The sequence below is a fragment of the Pinus tabuliformis genome, chromosome 9 (assembly GCF_031772625.1).
Source record: "Pinus tabuliformis cultivar Carrire ecotype Pingquan chromosome 9, CPIR1, whole genome shotgun sequence".
Taxonomy (NCBI): domain Eukaryota; kingdom Viridiplantae; phylum Streptophyta; class Pinopsida; order Pinales; family Pinaceae; genus Pinus; species Pinus tabuliformis.
Window position 1 is genome coordinate 1,766,946,111 of NC_142307.1, and position 23,457 is coordinate 1,766,969,567.

Below are 23,457 nucleotides of genomic sequence, written 5' to 3' on the forward strand. Positions count from 1 at the left end.
GAAAAATCCATGATACACAAGGTCAAATCCAGACCCGAATCCCCCAGCTGTTTTTGAGAACCCTAACATAATCCCAAAAATCCTTAGGAAGCAAGAAAGACAGGAAAATTTTGCTGATTTGAGTCCTGAAACAGCTTACCCTAGCTGTATTCCGACTCCTGTCAAGGTTTTATTTCGTTCAACCCCTGTTTCCCCTAATTCATCATCCACATCTCATAGCACTCCTTCTACACCTTCATTCACTGCACATACTACCACTACTGTTGTTCCCACCGTTCCAGTTGTTCCTGTTATTCCATTAATCCTCGTTGTTCCACTTATCCCTGCGAATATGGCTAATAGATATGCACCCCTACAACTGCCTGCTAATCCTGGGGCTTTACCTCAAGAGTACCAATCTAAGATCACATATTTTGATAGTACTGGCCCTTTTACTGCCCTTCAGCATACTAAAAAGATGCAAGATTATTTTGAAAACTACGAAATAGATGATGATAGCGTGAGAATGAGAATTTTTGTTTAGAGTTTAACGGGTGATGTAAGAACTTGGTTCAGATCACTCGCTGCGAATTCCATAACCACCCCAGATGAGCTTTACCAATCCTTTACTAACAGATGGGAGAAAAAGAAAGACCCCTTGCACATACTAGCAGAATATGATACAATTAAAAGAGGTCCTCAAGAGACTGTTTTGGAGTACTGTGCAAGATTCAATAATGTATATAACACAATACCACAGAACCTAAGGCCTCCCCCTGATCTGGCCTTGTATAAATTCCCTGATGGATTCGACCCGGATATGGCATACCAGTTAAAAGAAAGAGCTCCTCAGACCCTTGCAGACATGCAAAACATTGCTGTTAGCGTAGAAGCCAACTTAATTGCCAAAAGAAACAGAGCTAGAATGGAAAGAAGAACCACCTTTAAGGAAGAACCCTCAGCTTTTGATCAAAAGCTTGATGCTATCATTAGTGACCTGCAAAGGCTGGGAGAAAGAGTAGAAAATGTCGAAAGGAAAGCATCATGGGAAGGACAACAGTCTAATACCATAAGGAACCCAAATTTTAGGAAAACGCAGAACACAAATGCTGGTAGGTCTAACCAAGACCATGACATAAGACCCCCTTTTCAAGACAACTATGTTGAAGGATCTACTTCTAGTGAAACCATAGAGGACACTCACATGAACCTGATGGATCTAAAGGGTGAGCACAAAACATTTCTGAGCCAAGAAGCCCAAAATGAACTCGACTACAATCAGTTTCAAACTAAGTCTGGCGAGTCGTTTGATTTTAAACAAGGTTACGATACTACTGTGTATGAAGTACACAAACAATATAAGCTGAGAACTAGGACCATTGACATTTCTGAACCTAGCAAAGCAAAGGATGGCAAACAGCCCAACAAGATTAAAGGCAAAGCTTTTGCAACAGAACCAGCTGATCCAACTGTCCCGAAACCGCAACATGTCACTGTAGAAGACATAACAGACCTGCAGCCTTCCAAAGATCAGCCTTTGCCACCTTTTTCCTCGGAAGAAAGCTCGAATAGTGTTCCAAAAAGCCCTCCTAAAATTGAAAAACCGCAAGAAATCAAGTCCCATAACGCTGATAAAAAAGAGCAAATCGCAGATAGTTCAGAAGAAAAAGAAAAAACTGTCATTATCAACACCAAGACTCCATTGGAAAAGCCATTTAATTTAGAGACAGAAATAGCTAAGTTGAAGATATCCATCCCCCTCTCAGAACTTGCCAAACATGATGTGTATAGACAACAAATTCAAATATCACTTCAAATGCCAGAGGTTAGGGATGATGTAAATGTTTTAGATGACACCCCAGAGCTGCTGTTTGGCCCAGAAGTTAACGGAAAATCAACACATGGACCTGTCCCACCCTTTTATATCAGTTTGCATATACATGATAAAGTTTTGCACAACGCTATGTTTGACTCAGGGGCCTCACACAATCTTATGCCCAAAGCAGTTATGGAAAAACTGAATCTTGATGTTACAAGACCTTACAAAGATTTATACTCATTTGACTCAAGTCAAGTGAAGTGTTTAGGCCTCATCAAAGACCCGTGTGTCTCCTTAGTCCAATATCCCAACAAGACCATCCTCATGGATGTAGTAGTTGCTGACATTCCACCAAAGTATGGTATGCTCCTATCAAGATCATGGGGAGCAAAGCTCCAAGGATCCCTTCAACTAGACCTCTCCTATGCCACTATTTCAGTCTTTGGGCAACCAAAGAGACTGTATAGAGAAACGCTCATGAAATATGTGGTAAGTAGTGAGAGCAAGCCTGAAAATTTTCCCATTTATTCAATCCACTCTGATATGGATTCCTTTATTTTGTTTAATGATGACACAAATTCTCCAAATGATAATGAGCCCTTCGCTCAGGAACAACAAGCACACATCAATGAAGAATCGGCTGCACATACTGATGAAACTGTCACAATAATTAGTACAACCAGCATACTAGAAGAAACTCCCCAAACAAAAATTTCAAATCTGCCCAATCCTAAGTTGACTGACACTTTAGGCATCAACCACAAGCAGGAAATCACATGGTATTTAGAGTTTGATGGCTCTGTTAACAAGTTAGGAGCAGGGGCAGGTGTCTGGATTCACAATACGTATAACAACCATGCAGAAGGTCATGCCTACAGACTGAATTTTAAATGCACAAATAACATGGCGGAGTATGAGGCTCTGCTGCTAGGCCTTAAACTGCTCAAAGCTATAGGAGCTGCGAAAGTGTCTATCCTAGGAGACTCTGATTTAATCATACAACAGATGAAAGGTAATTTTGTAACCAATGACAATAGAATGAGAGCCTATAGGACTGCTGCCACTAATATACTCAATGCATTCACTGAATTCAAGCTGGCCAAAATTTCAAGAGAACATAACATTCATGCACACAGCCTAGCAACCTTCGCTAGTACATGCAAGCTTCCTTTTGAGCCAAACCATCACTTCACAGCTGAAATAAAACATAGGCCTGCTGTCCCAAATAACGTTAAGGATTGGAAAGTGTTCGAAAATGATACCCAGATTAATAATTTCCTCGCTCTTGAGCATGAGTTTTCAAATATCAACATTGACTTAGATGCTATGACAGATTCAGAACAGCAAACAAATGAAGATCAGCAAACTGTAACAGCTGCAACAGCCAAGCAGATCCTAAACCCAACTGTTTTTGACAAAGAAAACATAGAACAGCTGAAACAAATGCATTTGGAAGACATTGCCAAAGCAGAGGCTGAGATCATTGACTTAAAGGATAACTTTCTGCCTGCTAGCCTAACCCCATTAGAAGACATGTTTGACGCCAATGATGTTCCTAGAAAGCCAAAATTGCAACCCATTAACACTGATATAGAAGAACACAACATTCGAATAAAAGAAAATCCGAAAATGATCAAATTTTCCAGAAATTTACCTCCTGATCAAAAGCCCAAGTACATTGATTTGTTCAAAGAGTTCCAAGATGTATTTACTTGGAGTTATGAGGATTTGAAATCCTATGACACCTCGGTGATCCAGCACACAATCCCCTTAAAACCAAACCAGAAACCCTTCAAACAGAAATTTAGAAGAATTAACCCTATGCTTCTTCCCCCAATTGAAAAGGAAGTAAAAAGGATGTCGGAAGCAGGTATAATAGCACCTATCAGATTTTCTGAATGGGTGTCCAATCTTGTTCCTACGAGAAAAAAGATAGGTGAAATCAGACTTTGTGTAGATCTCAGAAATTTAAACCAAGTCTCCTTAAAAGACCACTATCCCTTGCCCAAAATGGACCACATCCTACAAAGGGTAGTGGGGTCATCTAGAATCTCTTTGCTAGATGGTTTTTCAGGTTTCAACCAAATACTTGTTCACCCAGACGACCAAGACAAATAAGCCTTTACCACACTGTGGGGAACATTTAAGTATGTCAAGATGCCATTCGGACTTAAAAACACTGGTGCAACCTTTCAAAGAGCAATGGATATTGCTTTTGCCAAAGAAATACATGACTTCCTAGTTGTCTACCTTGATGACTTGACCCCATTTTCCAAATCTGATGAAGAGCACCTCAAGCACCTTAGGCAAATATTCATGACGTGTAGGAAATATGGCATTTCCTTGAATCCCAAAAAGTCTCTCTTTGGCCTTGAAGAAGGCAAATTACTTGGCCACATCATATCAAAAGATGGGATCAGAATTGACCCTGAAAGAATCTAAGCCATCCTCCAAATCCCATATTCAAGAAACATAAAAGAGTTGCAAGCATTCCTTGGAAAAATCAACTTCTTAAGAAGATTTATTCCAAATCTAGCTGAGCTGATAAGATTGTTAAGCAACATGTTAAAAAAGGATGCCAAGGTAAAATGGTCTCTTGAAACCAAGCAAGCATTTGAGAGTATAAAATCTGCCTTAACCCAAACCCCTGTCCTAACCAGCCCACAGTTTGACAAAGATTTTATCATATTTTCTTTTGCATTTGATCACACTATAGCTGTTGTCCTTTTACAAAAGGATGAACAGGGAGCTGAAAAGCCCATCGCTTTTTTCAGCCGAGCCTTAAGAGACGCCCCTTTGAAGTACCCAATCATGGAAAAGTAGGCCTACGCGCTGGTTAAGGCCATCAAGGATTTCAGAGTGTACATTTTATATTCACATGTGATTGCCTATGTCCCACACGCTGTTGTAAAAGATATATTGACCCAAGAAGGATTAGAAGGCAAAAGAGGCAAGTGGATTGCAAACATCCTTGAATATGACATAGAAATAAAACCAACCAAGCTGATAAAGGGACAAGGTTTAGCTAAACTGATGTCCGAAACAAATTTCCAAGCCTTAGACATTAACTAGCTGGACAATGAACCGGAGCTGGCGACTCCACAGATCAGTGAAATCTTTTTGCAATCCTCATGGTACGCTGATATATGTTTTGTATTGTTAAACCTGTGTGCTCCCCCAGGATTGTCCAGGACCAAGAAAAGATTTTTGAAAATGAAGGCTTTAAAGTTTTGTGTTATAGATGGTGCATTATTTTGGAGAAATCATGAAGGTATACTGCTTAATTGTTTAACCATGAATGAAACTAACAATGTCATGAAAGAATTCCATGCAGGTGATTGTGGAGGACATCTATATTGGAAGTCCACTGCTGATAAAATTTTAAGGGCTGGTTTCTATTGGCCCACTCTTTTTGCAGATGTAAAGAAGTTTGCCATGTCATGTCACAAATGCCAAATCTTTGAGGGCAAGAGAAAGCTGTTACCCCTGCCCCTGAAACCTATCTCAACCGAAAAACCTTTTCAACAATGGGGTCTTGACTTCATTGGAGAAATCCATCCTTCTTCCTCAGGCCAGCACAAATGGATCCTAATAGCCACTGACTATTTCACTAAGTGGGTTGAAGCCACTCCCTGTAGGCAAGCCAATGACACCATCATTATCCAATTCCTTGAGTGCAATATCCTTTCTAGATTTGGCTGCCCTGAGAAAATCATCACTGACAATGCCGCTGCCTTTAAGTCCAAAAAGATGATCAATTTCTGCCATAGATTTCATATTACCTTGGGCCACTCTACAGCCTATTACCCTCAGGGTAATGGCTTGGCCGAATCATCTAACAAAATCCTCATCAACATCATAAATAAAATGCTGGAAGAAAACAAGAGGAACTGGCATAAAAAGCTGGTGAATGCCCTATGGGCAGATAGAGTTTCAAGCAAGAGATCCATTGGAATGAGCCCTTATGAGCTAGTGTATGGCATGGAGGCCAGATTTCCTTCATCCCTGGGCATTCCTACTATCAAGCTGTTACAGGAAATTCAGGCTGAACCAAATGACATTCAAAGAAGAATCAATCAGACCATTCATCTTCAGCAAACCAGAGAACAAGTTTATGACAGAGCTCAAATTTTGCAAGAAAAGCTTAAAAAGATGTTTGATAAGAGAGCCAAGGCTGAGGATTTCAATATGGGTGACAAAGTTCTAAGGTGGGACTCAAGAAGAGAAGACAAGGGAAAACATGCCAAGTTTGATTTTTTATGGAAAGGGCCATTTGTTGTTTCTGCTGTTCAGGGAAATAACACTTACTTTCTCAGATCTATAGAGGACGACACTGCTGAAGAAGGCCCTGTTAATGGCCGTATGCTGAAAAATTACCATGATACCTTTTAAGGGATACAGTGCAGCTTTGTATATATCTTTGTACAGTCTTATTTGTATATATCAGCACTCTGTTTTTATTTAGTATAAGCAGGCCGATTGTTTAAAGAAGTAGCAGTAAATTTTGGGAAGACACAGCCAAAGCAAGTGTTCCAGTTTTAAAAGCTCTGTCTCTGTACTAATTTCGGCAAAGAAAGCAATGCTGCACAGTTCACAGTACCCCAGTGGTTGAGAGATGTTGTTCAGGTTTCCGAACTTTCAATTACCTAAACAGGCAGCACAAAGAAGTTTTACAGTCTACAGCAACAAACAGAATGTTAGCTACCTATACCAATAGGTTTCATTTTTCATGATTGGCAGGGGAAGTTCCAATATGATCTACTTTGGTGATGCAAAGATCTCATATTCTTGTGGCAGACACATATTTACAGTTGGTTGATGCTGTCCTACTCTTGAATGGATGATCCAACAGTCTAAGCTGGGTCATGCCATGTCTCAATTTTGTGTTGTAGATTAGAGAAAGAAATCTGTCCAAACAGTTCAATCTTGGCAGATAAATTTGTTAGGTAGAGAATGAAGGTTCCCAACTGTTTAATCTGGGGCCTTGGAAGCAATAAGGTTAGCCTTAGATAGATAATCAAAAGAAAAAGCCAAAGGAAAAGAAAAGGCACATAAGGGTTTGCAATTCTAAGTGCACCCTCCTTGGAGTAACAAAAAATGCTAGGCAATAGAGTGAGTAGGTAGATGGGGTTGCAAAAACATGATTTCTTTCATATCCCTGGCCCAAGCAAAGGAAATACATGGTGCCAGTGCAGATTTCTTATTCAACAGTGTTACAGCAATACAATGAAGCATGTCTAACTTCCTGATTATCCCCCATCACATTCCTTGCTAACATCCCAATACCACCTATGTTCATGAAAGAAAGTCAAAGTCTTTTGTTGATTCTTGTTTTCATTAAGAGCCACATTTCTCGTGTAAAATTCTTTTCATTTTGATCTACTTCCTAACTAAGTTTGTTTCCTAAGAGCTTAGTATCTATCACTTCCCATTTCTATTCCCCTCCAAAACTAACTACTAACTCTATTTACACTTAATTCCCTGTGTTTCCCTTTCCCTATTATTATAACACCATGGTGTATAAAACCCCAAGAGATGTATATTCCCTCCCCTTTGGCATTATAGACATATGCTCAAATATTGGAAAGCCATGCAGAAATAAAGTCTGGTTGCGTATGGTTGTGTGAATTCAGGGATTAAATTGACCTCTAATCAATTTAATAACCTAAGCCCCACCCCTTTTTCCCTTTGCAAACCTTTGAAAAGATTTACCCACTTTACTTGCAAAAAGGCCTTGTAAAAACCCACTTTTACCCCTAGCCCGCGCTATTTGCAAAAATACATTGAAAAACCCATTTTTCCGTTGGTTTCCAAAGTCCCCGCTGGGCGCGCATTTCAAGGAATACAATAAAATATTCCCCGCCCCACTGCCGTATCGTCCTTTCGTTTTATCGACCCGTCGACCGTCGGATCTCGGCTTTCCCATCCGACGGCCCATATCCATATCGGGCGGCCCCCGATGACCGGACGTTACCTCCCGAAAAGTGTCAGAGGGTGACGTCAGGCCTCTGCCACGTGTCGCTCCCAAATCTTATCGGGAGGCCGCCTGCCAATACCACCACCGTACCATAAGCGGTCCGATGGAACCGCTTACCACCCTTCATATACCGCCTGCCCACGTCGCCGCTACGTCACGCCCACGTCATGCCACTCAGCGCCGCGTCAGCGCCCGGCCCGCCACTACTCTGACCTGTCCGCCACCTCACCAGTCCCCGTGGACCACTCACAGGCCGCCACGTCACCCTTCCGTACCTGACCCCACCTGATGACGTCATGCTGACGTCATCCAAAAAAAGCGCCAATAACCCAAAAAGTCCATATTTTCGCCAAAATTCACGGTTTTTGTCACTTTTACCATAAGAACTGTTTTGCTCTCCTGCATGCATATTACGACCATTTCGCCGCCAACCTGCAAAATTCGACTTAAAGACTGTGGGCGCCTGCAAATCCGCCTGCATTGGTCACCATTGCCAAAGTTTTACCAGGTATTTATCCGAGTTTCCCCTCCGCGCCTGGTTTGTGCATAATTCTCCAAAGCTAGCGTAAGAAGAGTAACAAACAGTGTAATTACCGACAAATCCCTGGTGACCAGCATTTATTTTCAATTGTTGGGTCGAAATTCACCTACAGAGCCCACATTTAGCCAAGTTTCCACCAATTAATAGTTAGTTCGCGCATTCGTGGACTTAAACCTTGCTACACTAATTCACTGTGAAAACAATCTTACTAGGCCCGGCATTTACTCTTTCAACTCCCTTGGGGAGCATTTCAATTGTTCTCACCACAATTTACCCTGTTTTTCCCTGCAATTTGCCTTACTTTTGCAAAAGTACCCCTCTGAGTTGCTCTGTCCAGTAAAACAAGTCTTAGTACAATTCAGAGTACTATTTAACCATGGAAACACCAGTGGCACTGAACATTCCACCTTTGAATGCCCCTCACAGAGAATTAGAATGGAAAGCCTTGGGTGATAAAGATTACCAGATGACTGAGTCAGTCTCAATGAATTCCAAGTTTAACATTCATATGCTAAATGAGTTGAAGGCCCAACACCTCAGTGGAGCTGATATCCTAGGAATTTGGGATTCCAATTTACCCATTTTTAACCTTCCTCAAGTCAATGTCCTTCCAGACTTGATCCATCGATGCTGTTCCAACTATGACCCATGTCAAAGAGCTGTTCTCAGCCCCTCAGGATCAGTTCTGTTCCATATCACCCCTGAGGCCATAAATGAGATGCTGCACTTTCACACTGCAAAGCCTCTAACTCCTCTCTCTATGATGGACTTGCTAAAGAAAGGGGGCAAGCTGTCCAGTGCCCAGATCATCAAGATTAATCAGCTGTTCGTTCAACCAAGCTCTGAAGCTGTCAGAACCCCTCCTATAGGGAATCAATATCTCAATGACTTGGGCAAAATGCTGGTGGATTTGATCAGTTATGTCCTGGGGTACAGGTCATGTGAGGATGTTGATGATACCATTATGGCTATGCTGTCCATATTTTCCCCTGGGATGCCTCCTGCTGCGCACTATGATTATGCTGCATACATTGCCAACAAGATTCATGAACAATTGATGAATCTAGAAAGGGAAAAGGTGTTTAGATACACTTCATACATCTATCACTTATTCTTATTCTATCAACCTGATGCTTTCCCTATTCCTCTCAAGAAGTTTGATGCTCAGGGAAACCCAAGGTCTGTGGTATTTTGGACTTCAGTCTTTCATCACATCTCCTTTTCACCATACAGCTACTGTGAATTCATAGACCTATTTATCCATCCAGCTATGACCTTGTTATTGGGTGTTCCTCCTCCAAGATTGACAGATGAGATGCAAAGGATACTCCAGCTCTCAAAGGCCTACAACATTGGTGATTGGTACTTTTACCAACACCACACAGTAATCAGAATATATGGCTGTGAGTTGAACCCTTATAGGCTGCCAAGATATGTCCCTATGAGACTCTTTGCCTTAGAGTATTTCAGGCAGTTTGGAAATGCAGACCAAGTCCATTTCCACAGCAAAAACAAGAAGGTACAGCTCAAAATCAGAAACCAGCTAGGCCCATTTCTTTACAACAAAAGGGAGGAGGGATGGAAGGAAGCAGATAGGATCCTAGAGGCCCTCCGATTGCAAACCAGTTTCCTATGGTCACCCTATGACCCTAATCATTTCATTAGCCTCAGAAGGGTTAAATATAAAATGGCCACCTATGATCACATCAGATTGCCTCATATTGAGCAATATGCCAATATGTTAAGTTGGAAAGAGGGCACTCTAGAAGAGGCTAATACTAGAGAGGAAATACTACAAAGACAGGCAAAGAATCTTGAGAAAGAAGCTGACTTGGAAACTTGTGGACAGGTTTCCTCTTCTCATCAAAGGCAACTTGGAGCAGCTGCCTCATCCTCTACAGTCCACCAGCAAGCAGCCAAAACTACTCATCAGGCTTCCAGCAAGGGTAAAGAAAAGGAGATGGAGCAGGAACAACCACCTCCTACAGCAGAACAACAAAAAGAGAAGCAAGAACAAACAGCTGAGGCCCCAAAATCCAAAGAGCAGCAGGCTCAAGAAACTGTGCCTCCTAGGCAAGAAACGACAGTGGAGGCCTCGGTGCTCCAAACTCCACAAAATGAGGAAAAAAGCAGGAAGAGGGATAGAGAGCAGGAGACTCCCCTCACCACATCCACAAATCAAGGGGAGAAAAGACAGAGAATAAATCCCCTTTCAGAAGAAGAGATGCCTATTGGGCAATCCTTGGGCATGGGCCCACCAAGCATGGAGGCATCTGCCAGTTCCTTTCAGCAGGAACAAGAAAGAACCCTTGGAGGAGAGGTCAGCTCCTCAAGTCAGCAAAGGAGAGCTGAAACAGGCATCAAGCAACAATTCATTGACATCAAGAAGAGAAATGAGCCAGTCAGGCTCCAGCTCTACAATCACTTGCTTAAGATGGCCCCTACCAACTAGTAGAGGCTTATGTTAGCTTATGACATAACAGAGGGGAAGATGACCATGAGTCATTTCATGCCCACCATGCTGCAGCCACAATCAGCTGCAGACTATATAAGAACCAACCTTGAGGTTCTTGCAAAAGACATCCACCCTATAGACCAGATAGAACTTCACAAGCAAACGGGTGAGATGGTATATTCAACACTTGTAGACAAGACCTTCTTGGCACATAAGTTGGAAAATAGCCTGAACAATACAACTGCCCAACTTGAGTTGGAGAAGGCATCCTCTCAGGCCAAAGACAACAGGATCAGGTCTTTGGAGGATATAATCATAGAGCTTGGGCATGACCCCAAGGATCCCAAAGCTATACAAGAGCTGCTAAAGCAAAGGGATGCAGCTATTGCAGCTTTAAAAAAGATGATAAAGCTCCCAGCAACCCTTCACCCTCAAACAGAAGAGGTTGCCCAGTAGAGAAAGGACCAGGATGTAGCAGCCATGCTGGTAACACTCCACAAGCAACTGGTACAGACAGAGGGAAAATTGGTAGAGACAGAGGCTGCATTACAGGCAGCCCTACAGCAGAAAGAAGGAGGCCAAACATCTCAGCCCCCTCAGCAAGTAATCAACCTTGAGGATCCCCCTCAAATTGTCACTCCTCCCACAGGGCAGACAGTGGAGACAACGCCATCAACATCGGCACCAGCACCAACATCAGAGCAGGCTCCAAGCCTTGACATGCAGAAGTTGATGAATGAAATTCAAGTCCTAGAAGCCCAGATGGCAGAGCTGAATGAAGCCAAAGAGAAATTAGCTACTCTGAATGAAAAATATGACAAGTCTAAGCAAAGTGTAGCTGAAAAGGGGAGAGAAGTGAAGGCCCTTAAGGAGAAGATAAAGGAGCTGGAGAAAGAGCTCACCCTTGACAAGGTGGTGGCTGAGGTCAAGAAAGTTTTATGGGCCAACATTGGCCAATCAATAACAGACCAATGGCAGTATATAGAGACTATTCATGAGCACATGGAGCTCATAAGCAGAGCACACAAGGAAGTCCAAAGAGCAAGGGCATCTCTAGGCAATATGCCTGAGATAGCCAACAGAATGATCAATGTTCTCAATAACCGCACAGGTCCTCAACTAGCAGCAATGGGAATCCCCAATAAAACTGAAACCATCCTACTGATAAAGAGGGTCCTCACATTGAGAAATCTGGTGCAGACCTTGGATAGAAGATGTTAGGACATGCAAACAGAAGTAAATAAGTTTGTGGAAAAATTCACAATATTGCATGATAGAGGCCTTCCCAGCTTACTGAACAGCGCAGGAAGGCTACTATCACATGAGAACTATGCAAAAAGGGTAAACACATTTGCCACTAATCAGATCACTGCAGGATCAAGCACTCCAGAGGAAGCAGGGCCTGCATCTGGGCAGAGCCTTTATGAAAAAGTAGAAAATTTGTTTTTTATTATGAATGAAATTGGACATCTGTTCGAAGTGCCTCCAAACTACTACAAATATACAGAGGCAGATGAAACCTTAGGCGCAATTTTGAGGCATCAATTGCCTACACAGGAGTGGTGGACCAGCATGATACAGTTATTACTGTAAACATCAGGCTTTCATCAAATTTTTTCATCAAAATATAAGTCATCATGTTCAGAAAATTTGATGCATTCAGTATGACTGGAAAAGACTGGGCTGAGCCAACTCAGCAAAGCAGATTCAGCCACCAAAGCAACACTGACAGCTACAGGTGACAGGGCCGAGAATGCTACAGCACGACAGAGCCATAAAAGCACTTCATTTAGAGTTAAATGCAGAACGCTCAACCGACTCAGTGGCCTCCAAAGGTCAAAAAGACTCCTGACAGAATTAAAGAGTATTCATTTTTGTATTTAGAGCAACAATAACTTCCTTATCTGCTTTCTGAAAGTCGGTAGACGTATTTATTAATCAAATGACTCAGCGGTTCAGATATTTTTGTAAAACCGATTATATATATTCCCCCTCGCATAAGCTTGCGGGGGTTGTTGATTTTCTTTTCAAGAGATCTTATGCTGTAATTATTCAGAGTTTTAATACAAAGAGCTGATGGAATTTCCAAAGTTCTGGGTTGTTTGAAGCGTTGTGGTGTGTTTGCAGAATGCTACAGGATTCCTGTATATTTCATGACACAATAAGTTTTCTTTAACCTCTTCGTTATGTATTTCATTCTTTCATCATCCATTCATGTTCTATGTTTCTCACTTTGATAGAAAAGAAAAATAATAGCTTCAAGATTTATTCATGGAATACCCTGAACTCAATCTATGCTGTTATGAATGTTTTCCTCAGTTATAGTTATGATAGTGCAATTCTTAATTGCTGCACCTTCAGACTGTAATTTTCACAGTGATCATTGTTCAGGAATTCAAGCCTGCTCCTGTGCAATATATCTCATTCTCACACCACCAGTTTAGTGGAAAACTCTTGATTGCCTTCCACTGGCTAAACATAGTTCATCATCACAATTTCAAGTTTGTTTCATGGAATATTTAAATGGCCCTGCAGTTTAAACAATCCCACTCAACATTTCAAACAACCTACAGCCACAGACTCCATTGCCCAATGGACTAAGACTGTCTGAAGATCTCATCTCAGGTATTGGAAGACATCACTCAACCAAAATTTTAAACCAAACCCTCATCACATAACTAGCCTAAGATCCTCAAGAACAAAGTTAAAAATTTTAAAGAGAGAGCCCTCTCTGATTACAGGTTGGCTAGAACCTGTAATCCAAAGCTTGGTTAGTGGTTACCCCGGCCGTATTCCCTCAGGAGTCAAAGGGAACAACCTGGGTGTTAACATGAATGGCGACTCTGCTGGGGACTGAATAAACTTTATAACCTTCTGTCTGATCCTTAATACTGTACATAAAGCTTGAACGACAGCTACACAACCTTTTGCAGAAGTATATGAAAGCTGCCTCAGTCAATCTTTGTCCGGTCTTAAGTTCCATACAATTGTGTCGTACCTGATCAGTCCTTGTCACATATCATTAGCCTCCTTGAAAATTCTCCTAAAAAGAAATTACAGAAACTGGCTCCTAAGAAGAAAACTCGTTATACAAGATCTAACCCAGACCCTGACCCATCACCTGAGTTTCAGAACCCAAACTTGATTTCAAGAATCCTTAAGAGACACAAATCAAAAGGGACTTTATCAGATTCTAGTTCAGAAGCAGGTCTCCCAACTGATATTCCAACTCTTGCTAAGGCTTCTCTACATCCTCATACCACTGGTCCACAATCTACTAGTTCTTCATCCACTTCACAAGGTATTCTTCCAACCCCCCCATCAACCACATATACCCCTGTCATCCCCTTTCCTCCACTTGTCCCATTCATCCCTATTATTCCTGTTGTCCCTCCAAACATGGCTAATAGATATGCTCCACTACAGTTACCGGCCAATCCAGCTCCTATGCCTCAAGAGTACCAAAGCAAGATTTCATATTTTGATGGTACTGGCTCTTATCCCGCCCTTCAACACACTAAGAAAATGCAGGACTACTTTGAGAACTATGAAATAGATGATGATGGGGTTAGAATGAAAATTTTTGTCCAAAGCCTAACAGGAGATGTAAGAACATGGTTTAGGTCACTTCCAGTAAACTCTATAGCTGACCCTGAAGCCCTGTATCAAACATTTATCAACAGATGGGAGAAGAAAAAGGACCCACTTCATATTTTATCTGAATACAATACAATCAAAAGAGGTCCACAAGAAACTGTCTTGGACTACTGTGCTCGGTTTAACAATGTCTACAATGCTATTCCCCAAAATCTTAGACCCCCACCAGATCTGGCCCTATATACCTTTCCTGATGGATTTGACTCAGATATGGCATATCAATTAAGAGAAAGGGCTCCCCAAACTTTAGCTGAGATGCAGGACATAGCAGTCAGTGTAGAAGCCAACCTGATAGCTAAGAGAAATAGGACAAGAACTGAGAGAAAGACTACCTTTAAAGAAGAGCCTTCAGGCTGGGATCAGAAACTGGATGCAATAATCACTGGTATGCAGAGATTAGGTGATAGAGTAGAATCAGTTGAGAGGAAGTCATCATGGGAAGCACCACAGAATAATCCTATCAGGAATCCCAATTTCAGAAGAAACCAAAATCCTAATGTTGGTAAAGCAAGTTCTGAACCAGAGATTAGACCTCCGTTCCAAGAAAATTATACAGAAGCATCCACTTCAAATGAGCAGATAGATGACACCCACATTAACCTGATGGGCCTGAATGATGATCAACAAGTTTTTCTGAGTCAAGAAGATCATAAGGATGATGACATTAAGCAGTTCCAAACCAAGTCAGGTGAGTCATTTGACTTTAAACAAGGCTATGACACAGCTGTTTATGAAGTTCATAAGCAATACAAGCTAAGGAGCAGAACTATAAATGTGACACAGCCTGAGAAAACAAAGGACACTCCACTGCCTAAGAAAGCCATTGTCACAAAGCCAATTGACAAAACTGATTCAATTACAAATGAAGTAACAATTGAAGAAATAACTGAAGCATCTCCCTCAAATCAACAACCAATGGCTACATCACCCTTGCAGCCTAATCCAAGCAATACTTCTCAAAAGATGAGTAAAAAGGACAAGCCTCAAGATCAAAATGAGACTCAAGAAGAAAACTTAACTAACAAAGAAAAGGTTGTTAAGCAAGACACCAAGACCCAACCTGAAAGACCTTTTGATTTAGAAGCTGAGATTGGAAAATTGAAAATAGCCATTCCTCTTTCAGAGCTAGCTAAGCATAACATTTACAAACAACAAATCAAGAAGTCCCTTCAACTTACTCATAATAAAGATGATGTCAATGTGTTGGATGATACCCCAGAACTGCTTTTTGGTCCAGAGGTTGATGGAAAGACAGCAGTTACAGGGATCTTACCTTTTTATGTCAGCTTGCATGTTCATGATAAGATATTACACAATGCAATGTTTGACTCAGGCGCCTCTCATAACCTGATGCCTAAATCAGTCATGGAGAGGTTGAATCTGGATATTACAAGACCATATAAGGACCTATTTTCATTTGACTCCAGCCAAGTTAAGTGTTTAGGCTTGATAAAAGATCTATGTGTGTCCCTAGTCCAATACCCAAATAAAACAATTCTAATGGATGTTGTGGTTGCTGATATCCCACCCAAGTATGGAATGCTGTTATCGAGATCATGGGGGGCTAAACTTCAAGGTTCCCTGCAATTAGACATGTCATATGCCACCATCTCTGTCTTTGGGCAACCCAAGAGGTTATACCGAGAGTCACTCATGAAATACATGGTGAGTAGTGAAGAAAAGCCTCAAAATTTCCCTATTTATGCAGTCCATTCAGATATGGACTCCTTTATTTTGTTCAATAATGATGTAAGTCCAATGGGTGATAACAAATCTATCATGCTTGAACAAGATCTACACATGAGTGAGCAATCAAGTTCCCAAGAAATCAAGATTGAGAAGACAATTGATGAGGCAATCCCAAAGGACAAACCAGATAACAAACAAGAACTCCAACTTATAAATCCAAGTCATGAACAAGATGTGGAAAATCCCCTAAATCAAGAGATCCTATGGTTCCTTGAGTTTGATGGATCAGTCAACAAATTAGGGGCAGGGGCTGGAGTGTGGATTCACAATAAACAAAGCAATCATGCACAAGGCCGGGCTTTTAGGCTTAATTTCAGGTGTACTAACAATATGGCAGAATATGAGGCCCTTCTGCTAGGCCTCAAACTGGTAAAATCATTGCAGGCCACAAAAATCTCAATCATGGGAGATTCAGACCTTATTATCCAACAAGTGAAAGGCAATTTTGTAACCAATGACAAAAGACTAAGGTCATACAGGTCTGCTACTATTGAAATACTTAAAACTTTTGCTGAATTTCAAATAACCAAAATACCCAGAACCCACAATCTTCATGCACATAGTCTAGCTACATTTGCTAGTACATGCAAATTTCCTTTTGAGCCTAACCATTGTTTTACAGCTGAGATAAAACACAGACCTTCTGTCCCAAACAATGTTAAAGACTGGCAAGTATTTGAGGATGACACACAAATAAATAATTTCTTGACATTGCAGCATGAATTTTCAGGTTTGAACATTGATGCTGATTCTGTGAAAGACACACAACCTTTGAGTGAACAGGATCAAACAACAGTATCACCCAAAACAGCAAATCAAATACTTTGTCCAACAAACTTTGACAAGGAAAAATTACAAGAACTTGAACAATGGCAGTTTGATGAAGTAGCTGGTGCAGAGGCTGAAATTATAGAGCTAAAGGATAACTTTCTACCAACAGGCCTAACTCCATTGGAGGACATTTTTGACTCAAATGATGTGCCCAGAAAACCAAAAATCCAGCCTCTTAATGCTGCCATTGAAGAATGCAACATTGGAACTACTGAAAAACCCAAAATAATAAAATTGTCTGCATCTTTACCTCCTGACCAGAAGCCTAAATACATTGACCTTTTTAAAGAGTTCCAAGATGTGTTTGCATGGAGTTATGAGGATTTAAAATCCTATGACACCTCGGTTATTCAACACACCATCCCTCTCAAGCCTAATCAAAAGCCATTCAAGCAGAAGTTGAGAAGGATCAATCCTATGCTTCTTCCCTCAATTGAGAAAGAAGTGCAAAAAATGTTTAAAGCTGGTATCATAGCACCAATCAGGTTTTCAGACTGGATTTCAAATTTGGTGCCCACAAGAAAGAAAACTGGTGAGATTAGGCTTTGTGTTGATCTAAGGAATTTGAACCAAGTATCCCTCAAAGACAATTATCCCTTACCTAAAATGGATCATATTCTCCAAAGAGTGGTGGGGGCTTCGAGGATCTCATTACTTGATGGATTTTCAGGCTTTAATCAGATCCTAGTCCACCCTGATGATCAAGACAAAACAACATTCACAACCCCATGGGGAACTTTCAAATATGTCAAAATGCCTTTTGGGTTGAAGAATGCAGGAGCTACATTTCAAAGAGCAATGGATATTGCGTTTGCTAAAGAGATTCATGACTTTCTTGTCATTTACTTAGATGACCTTACACCTTTCTCAAAATCTGACCAAGAACATCTGAAACACTTAAGACAGATATTCATAACACGTAGGAAGTATGGGATCTCCTTAAATCCTAAGAAGTATTTATTTGGTTTGGAATAAGGTAAGCTGTTAGGTCACATCATTTCAAAGGATGGCATTAGAATCGACCCAGACAGAATACAGGCCATCTTGCAAATGCCCCATCCAAGAAACATCAAAGAATTACAAGCCTTCTTGGGAAAGATCAACTTTTTAAGGAGGTTTATCCCAAACTTGGCAGAATTGATAAGATTACTAAACAACATGCTGAAGAAGGATTCAAAAGTAAAATGGACAGTAGAAGCAAATCAAGCTTTTGAAGGTATAAAATTGGCCCTTACCCAAACCCCAGTCTTAACAAGTCCTCAATTTGACAGAGAATTTATCATTTTCTCTTTTGCCTCCCAGCATACCATTGCTGCTGTCTTATTACAGAAAGACGACCAAGGAAATGAAAAACCTATTGCTTTCTTTAGTAGAGCCCTTAGAGATGCACCTCTGAAATATCAGATCATGGAGAAGCAAGCTTATGCTTTGGTCAAGGCCATCAAAGACTTTAGGATCTACATCTTATACTCCCATGTTATAGCCTATGTACCAAGTCCCATTGTGAAAGATATACTCACTCAAGAAAACTTAGAGGGTAGGAGAGGAAAATGGATTGCCAACATTTTAGAATTTGACATTGAAATAAAACCTACAAAACTGATAAAAGGGCAAGGTTTGGCTAAACTAATGTCTGAAGCAAATTTCCAAGCCTTGGATATAAACCAACTGGACAATGAACCGGAGCTGGCGACTCCAAAGATCAATGTAGCCTTTGAACAATCCCCTTGGTATTCTGATATCTGTTATGTGTTGCAAAACCTGTGTGCTCCCCCAGGATTGTCCAGAACCAAATCTAGATTTCTAAAAATGAAAGCTTCAAAATTCTGTGTTATAGATGGTAATTTACTATGGAAAAATCATGAAGGTATACTGCTGAACTGTCTGAATATGGATGAAACTAACAATGTGATGAAAGAATTTCATGCAGGTGATTGTGGTGGACATTTGTACTGGAAGTCCACTGTGGATAAGATATTAAGGGCAGGTTACTATTGGCCTACTCTGTTCTCTGATGTTAAAAAATTTGCCACTACATGTCATAAATGTCAAGTGTTTGAGGGAAAAAGAAAGTTACTTCCACTTCCCTTAAAGCCTGTTGCAACAGAAAGACCCTTTCAGCAATGGGGCTTGGACTTCATTGGGGAAATTCATCCTTCATCCTCAGGCCAACATAGATGGATTCTAACAGCCACAGATTACTTTACTAAATGGATTGAGGCTGTTCCATGTAGACAAGCAAATGATTCAACTATCATTCAGTTCCTTGAGAACAACATTCTGTCTAGATTTGGTTGTCCTGACAAGATAATAACAGATAATGCTGCTGCTTTCAGATCCAAGAAAATGGTGAACTTTTGCCACAAATTCCATATCACTTTGGGTCACTCCACAGCATACTACCCTCAAGGCAATGGTTTGGCTGAATCATCAAACAAAAGTCTCATCAACATCATTAAGAAAGTATTGGAAGAGAATAAGAAAAATTGGCATAAGAAGCTTGTAAATGCTTTATGGGCAGATAGGCTAACAACCAAGAGATCCATTGGGGTCAGCCCATATGAATTGGTTTATGGAATGGAAGCCAAATTCCCTTCATCCCTAGGGATCCCTGTCATGAAACTACTTCAAGAAAGCCAAGCTGAACCAAATGACATGCAAAGAAGAGTAAACCAAATTATATGCTTGCAGCAAACCAGAGATCAAGTGTTTAACAGAGTCCAAGTCCTATAAGAGAAGCTGAAGAAAGCCTTTGATAGAAGAACCAAGGATGAAGATTTCTTTATTGGTGACAAAGTGCTTAAATGGGATTCAAGAAGAGAAGACAAGGGTAAGCATGGCAAGTTTGACTCCCTTTGGAGAGGACCCTTTGTAATTCAAGCAGTACAAGGAAATAACACTTATTTCTTGGAAAATCTGGATGGCACTGAGGCTGAAGAGGGCCCTGTAAATGGCCGGATGTTAAAGCACTACTTTGATTACTTTCCATGTATATAGCATGGCTGTTCCCCTGTACATAATCAGTTGTATATACTATTTTCTTTCAGCATGTGAATAGCTCAGTTTAAGAAGTGTTGTATATAAGCAGAAAAAGGCCTTTATTTCAGCAAGTTCCACAATGATGGCAGATTCCAGTTCTGAAGTCCAAAGAGGAAGTTTTCAGGTTTTGAGAAGAAGTCAAAAGCCAAGGCATTCTGACCTGCTGTTCTTGGTCTTTCAAGAAGAAAAACCATCCCCAAGTGGAGCCACTGTTAGCTACCTATACCAATAGGTTTCATTTTTCATGATTGGCAGGGGAAGTGCCAATATGATCTACTTTGGTGATGCAAAGATCTCATATTCTTGTGGAAGACACATATTTACAGTTGGTTGATGCTGTCCTACTTCTGAATGGATGATCCAACAGTCTAAGCTGGGTCATGCCATGTTTCAATTTTGTGTTGTAGATTAGAGAAAGAAATCTGTCCAAACAGTTCAATCTTGGCAGATAAAGTAGTTAGGTAGAGAATGAAGGTTCCCAACTGTTTAATCTGGGGCCTTGGAAGCAATAAGGTTAGCCTTAGATAGAAAATCAAAAGAAAAAGCCAAAGGAAAAGAAAAGGCACATAAGGGTTTGCAAGTCTAAGTGCACCCTCCTTGGAGTAACAAAAAATGCTAGGCAATAGAGTGAGTAGGTAGATGGGGTTGCAGAAGCATGATTTCTTTCATATCCCTGGCCCAAGCAAAGGAAATACATGGTGCCAGTGCAGATCTCTTATTCAGCAGTTTTACAGCAATACAATGAAGCATGTCTAACTTCCTGATTATCCCCCATCACATTCCTTGCTAACATCCCAATACCACCTATGTTCATGAAAGAAAGTCAAAGTCTTTTGTTGATTCTTGTTTCATTAAGAGCCACATTTCTTGTGTAAAATTCTTTTCATTTTGATCTACTTCCTAACTAAGTTTGTTTCCTAAGAGCTTAGTATCTATCACTTCCCATTTCTATTCCCCTCCAAAACTAACTACTAACTCTATTTACACTTAATTCCCTGTGTTTCCCTTTCCCTATTATTATAACACCATGGTGTATAAAACCCCAAGAGATGTATATTCCCTCCCCTTTGGCATTATAGCCATATGCTCAAATATTGGAAAGCCATGCAGAAATAAAGTCTGGTTGCATATGGTTGTGTGAAGTCAGGGATTAAATTGACCTCTGATCAATTTAATAACCTAAGCCCCACCCCTTTTTCCCTTTGCAAACCTTTGAAAAGATTTACCCACTTTACTTGCAAAAAGGCCTTGTAAAAACCCACTTTTACCCCTAGCCCACGCTATTTGCAAAAATACATTGAAAAACCCATTTTTCCGTTGGTTTCCAAAGTCCCCGCTGGGCGCTCATTTCAAGGAATACAATAAAATATTCCGTGCCCCACTGCCGTATCGTCCTTTCGTTTTATTGACCCGTCGACCGTTGGATCTGGGCTTTCCCATCCGATGGCCCATATCCATATCGGGCGGCCCCCGATGACCGGACGTTACCTCCCGAAAAGTGTCAGAGGGTGACGTCAGGCCTCTGCCACGCGTCGCTCCCAAATCTTATCGGGAGGCCGCCTGCCAATACCACCACCGTACCATAAGCGGTCCGATGGAACCGCTTACCACCCTTCATATACCGCCTGCCCACGTCGCCGCTACGTCACGCCCACGTCATGCCACTCAGCGCCGCGTCAGCGCCCGGCCCGCCACTGCTCCGACCTGTCCGCCACCTCACCAGTCCCCGTGGACCACTCACAGGCCGCCACGTCACCCTTCCGTACCCGACCCCACCCGATGACGTCATCCAAAAAAAGCGCCAATAACCCAAAAAGTCCATATTTTCGCCAAAATTCACGGTTTTTGTCACTTTTACCATAAGAACTGTTTTGCTCTCCTGCATGCATATTACGACCATTTCACCGCCAACCTGCAAAATTCGACTTAAAGACCGTGGGCGCCTGCAAATCCGCCTGCATTGGTCACCATTGCCAAAGTTTTACCAGGTATTTATCCGAGTTTCCCCTCCGCGCCTGGTTTGTGCATAATTCTCCAAAGCTAGCGTAAAAAGAGTAACAAACAGTGTAATTACCGGCAAATCCCTGGTGACCAGCGTTTATTTTCAATTGTTGGGTCGAAATTCACCTGCAGAGCCCACATTTAGCCAAGTTTCCACCAATTAACAGTTAGTTCGCGCATTCGTGGACTTAAACCTTGCTGCACTAATTCACCGTGAAAACAATCTTACTAGGCCCGGCATTTACTCTTTCAACTCCCTTGGGGAGCATTTCAATTGTTCTCACCACAATTTACCCTGTTTTTCCCTGCAATTTGCCTTACTTTTGCAAAAGTACCCCTCTGAGTTGCTCTGTCCAGTAAAACAAGTCTTAGTACAATTCAGAGTACTATTTAACCATGGAAACACCAGTGGCACTGAAAATTTCACCTTTGAATGCCCCTCACAGAGAATTAGAATGGAAAGCCTTGGGTGACAAAGATTACCAGATGACTGAGTCAGTCTCAATGAATTCCAAGTATAACATTCATATGCTAAATGAGTTGAAGGCCCAACACCTCAGTGGAGCTGATATCCTAGGAATTTGGGATTCCAATTTACCCATTTTTAACCTTCCCCAAGTCAATGTCCTTCCAGACTTGATCCATCGATGCTGTTCCAACTATGACCCATGTCAAAGAGCTGTTCTCAGCCCCTCAGGATCAGTTCTGTTCCATATCACCCCTGAGGCCATAAATGAGATGCTGCACTTTCACACTGCAAAGCCTCTAGCTCCTCTCTCTATGATGGACTTGCTAAAGAAAGGGGGCAAGCTGTCCAGTGCCTAGATCATCAAGATTAATCAGCTGTTCGTTCAACCAAGCTCTGAAGCTGTTAGAACCCCTCCAATAGGGAATCAATATCTCAATGACTTGGGCAAAATGCTGGTGGATTTGATCAGTTATGTCCTGGGGTACAGGTCATGTGAAGATGTTGATGATACCATAATGGCTATGCTGTGCATATTTTCCCCTGGGATGCCTCCTGCTACGCACTATGATTATGCTGCATACATTGCCAACAAGATTCATGAACAATTTATGAATCTAGAAAGGGAAAAGGTGTTTAGATACACTTCATACATCTATCACTTATTCTTATTCTATCAACCTGATGCTTTCCCAATTCCTCTCAAGAAGTTTGATGCTCAGGGTAACCCAAGGTCAATGGTATTTTGGACTTCAGTCTTTCATCACATCTCCTTTTCACCATATAGCTACTGTGAATTCATAGACCTATTTATCCATCCAGCTATGACCTTGTTATTGGGTGTTCCTCCTCCAAGATTGACAGATGAGATGCAAAGGATACTCCAGCTCTCAAAGGCCTACAGCATTGGTGATTGGTACTTTTACCAACACCACACAGTAAT

At 41.3% G+C, this 23,457-nt stretch overlaps 1 pseudogene; it reads right to left on the reverse strand.

Annotated features, from left to right (window-relative positions):
• Positions 1–22,693, reverse strand: part of LOC149155851 (transmembrane 9 superfamily member 4-like) — a 193,952-nt pseudogene extending 171,259 nt beyond the window's left edge.
• Between the last annotated feature and the right edge of the window lie 764 nt (positions 22,694–23,457).